Source organism: Podarcis filfolensis (genome assembly GCF_964270895.1).
Source record: "Podarcis filfolensis genome assembly, chromosome: 3".
NCBI lineage: Eukaryota > Metazoa > Chordata > Lepidosauria > Squamata > Lacertidae > Podarcis > Podarcis filfolensis.
In genome coordinates this window covers 47507469-47511120 of record NC_139606.1, presented here as the reverse complement: position 1 = coordinate 47511120, position 3652 = coordinate 47507469, and positions in this window count along the sequence as shown.

Sequence of the window (3652 nt, the reverse complement as noted above, 5' to 3'; positions counted from 1 at the left end):
CTTCCGCAGCCTTGTCAGATAATATTCACTGGTACCGTTCAAATGATTCGTAGACTGGCATTAACTGGAATGTTCAGAGAAGACTAAGGGTGCCACCAGACTGCCACCATTTTGCTCAAGGGAACTTTGTGAAGCTAAAGTGGATTAAAAGGCTCTGTTACCCTAGTGCAACTTATCCACTGTAAAAAATAATAATAATATGATATTTTGTAGCTTGAAGAGTATCAAGGAAATGCAATGAAAGTGTAGGGTGATGCTTGTTATATAACTGCTCCTCAAACAAATTAGAATGAATTCACAGCAAAGACTAGATGCAGTCTAACCTCTGCATAAGCTTTGTGCAAGCAAACTAGGATGAATAAACAGGTTGTCTGGAGGTGACTTGAGGTTCAAATTAGATCCTACATTGGCTTCACATCTGTGCTCTTCTAAGTGTAGGTTTTTACAACTTAAATTGCCAGCACAGAAATCCTGGCTACACTCATGGAGACCATCTAAGATAACATTTATAAGCGTAGCCTAGAGGAATTTTACAACACAGTTGAACTGTTGATTGATTGATTGATTGATTGATTGATTGATTATTAGGCAGCATCCCTTCTATCACTATTAGGTTTTTTGAAAGACTAATTTGTCCATATTCTTCTAACTCAAAAAAGAAAGGAAAAAGTATTCCGCATCCGTTGAGGATAATGTTTTGCTTCAGAGTATTGGAGAGTAGATAGCGGTGGTAGAGAAGTGTTCATGTATTTTCAGTTTGGTCCTATCTCATATAAAAGATCTAGTGCTTTAGAGGGATTTTTTGAAATGAAAAAGCATTAGGTCTTAAAGTAAAATATGGTGTTTGTAAAGAAGATTTTTTTCTGTAAATTTGAACACTCTAATCCTTACAGAAATACAAGATTGGTAATTTCTGAAAGAAGTGCAATCACACCAGTATGCAATAAGAATTGCAAGAATTGAAGAAGAAAAAAATAGTTATCTTTTTACTGGTCTGAAAACTAAAGGTTTAGACAGAGTGCTACCACAGCATATATTTTTCCTGGATCCTCCCCAAATCCTCATGTTATATCCATTTCCCACAGAGCAATATGTTTTTAGATCAGAATGCCCACTGCAGATCTTCACCTATTTTCACCAAATGGAGAAAACCTTCATAAAAATATATATTTTAAAAAAGTTTTATGACATACAGTACATAGTAGCAGGGAACAGCTTTATTAGTATACACCATTTATTATCCCAAAAAGTTAGATGAGTGCTTTGGGGCTTAAGCGGTGCACTTGGCCTTGAACCTCTTCCTAAAAAGGACAAATGTCTCTAAAGCTGGATGGAGAACATTCTTCAGCTGGATGGCCACATTGCCTTCAAAGAACCTTTTAGGAACCACATACTAGTGGTGGGCAGAGTCAGGAGTGAAAGTGTGTGGAACAATGGAAGTGACTCTTACCGTAGTTATATGTGGCGGAAATGTGGTCTACTGTAAGTCAGAAGTTTCTACACACACACATTTTTCATTTCTCCATGCAAGCAAGAGGCATTATTTATGGTTCAGGGACACAGTTCACCTGGGCAAAAGCACTCTGTGAAGGACTGGAGAAGGGCTAGTGAGAGACATGGCTTGGAGAGGGGACGGGAGAAGTCTGAAGACTGTATTTGGCCCCTGGATCAGAAGTTCCTCATCCCTGTTTTGAGGAAGCCCAAATGCCACAGACACAAGAGAAAGGCATTCCACGAATAAGGGACAGGACGTAGTAGCAGCTACTGTCTTTCTTGCTTACATGATTCTCTATCCCCCATCACCAGAAATGGTAGACCTCAGACAATATGCCTCGGAAGGAGGTTAGGAGGCTTCTTGACTGCGGCTGCACTCACATGACTGCTTATTCCATTTCCACAACCTTTCTCTAGCTGTTAAGTTATGCATTATATACAGTGGTACCTCGGGTTACATACGCTTTGGGTTACATACGCTTCAGGTTACAGACTCCGCTAACCCAGAAATAGTACCTCAGGTTAAGAACTTAGCTTCAGGATGAGAAAAGAAATCGTGCTCCAGCGGCGCGGCGGCAGCGGGAGGCCCCATTAGCTAAAGTGGTGCTTCAGGTTAAGAACAGTTTCAGGTTAAGAACAGACCTCCAGAACGAATTAAGTACTTAACCCGAGGTACCACTGTATGAGCTTTCACATGTGATGTGAAAGCTACTTCTGGAACATTGGAAGTTTAGTGCTCATTTTTGTGTTCTTTGCTTCCAGAAAACAAAAAAAACAAATCTGTTTGCAAATAATAATTGAAATGAGTGCTAAACTTGTGCAGTATTTCACTCCAGGCCCACTAAAGCTCACTATAGTTCCGGAAGTGACTTTTATATCATGTGGAAGCTCCAACTAACAGCAGAGGTTGTGTGAATACGTGGAAGCAAACAACAGAAAGTGATGAAGAGAACTTGAAGAGGCGTATATCCCAAGATGGATGGGAGATGGGAGAAAAAGAGAGATCAAAATACAATGCAGAAATTAACAGGGAAATATGAAAATGGAATTAACTGCCATGGGAATGGAGCTTGGGTGTCCCTCTGCTACCCACATTTCCAGCCTCAGCTGCAAGGCAGGAGAAAGGCAGAGAAATTACTATTTATGGCTTACTGCATGATCACAACTCACCAGCAACAGCTATTAATTGGCAGCTTTCCCTTCAAAATAAAAATGGCAATGTTGGAGCACACTTCGTTTTGAAGTGCGCTTAACAGAAACACTGGCACCACCTTGCTGCTCTCCTGTGAACCCATTCCGGTGTGTCTTCAGTCTCTGCAGTGTCTTCTGGGTTTCTGCATCACTTTCCCAGGACCCTTGGTCATTACTGAAGTTTGGGGGGGAGAGGGCAACAGAGAAGTTTTCAACAACAACAAAAGTTTGGATAGAATATTTGTTCTTCAGGTAAAGGTTGGGTTGTTTATGTTGTATGCTTCTATTTGTGGCCTTTTTTTGCATAATAGAAGCTGGAAAATGTTAAAACTATCATCAGAATCATTAGCATTTCAAGGGCTTGTATTGCATAAAAGACAAAAGAACAGCAATAATAAAAAACATATTAAGTGCATGTTTAAGGGCTAAAAAAGCAGAGTTGATATCAATGAGTGGAAAAGTGAAATTGAACTGAAATTTTGTTTCGTGCAATTGATAGCCACAATTAAATTCAAAGTTAAGCACTCTTGAGCCGTTTAATTTGAGAGGCTTAAAATACGTTTACTTCCAAGTTGGGTTGTGGTCATTTCTATGGAAAGACTGAAGAAAATAAAATTTATTTTGGAATAGTTTCTAAGCAAGAATGTATTTTAGTGTTCAAGTTTTAAAGCAGTATTAGTTTTCCTGCCTGCTGACCAGCTTGGGGGGAAATGATTAAAATCTATATTTTTATTTGATTGTGGGTTTTATTTTATTTTATTGAGATAAGTAACATAGGAAAGTGCCTGTAAATGCAGAACTGAGAACATTTTTTTTTCGTATTCCCTAGGAAATTATAGGTATCTCAGATAATATTGTAATTGTTTCAGTTTCATTACTAATTGTTTCACCAATTTGGTCTCTCTGCTGCTTGTATAAGATAACTATTGAAATATTATTCTGACTGGCTGGTTTGGGGTGGTTTTTT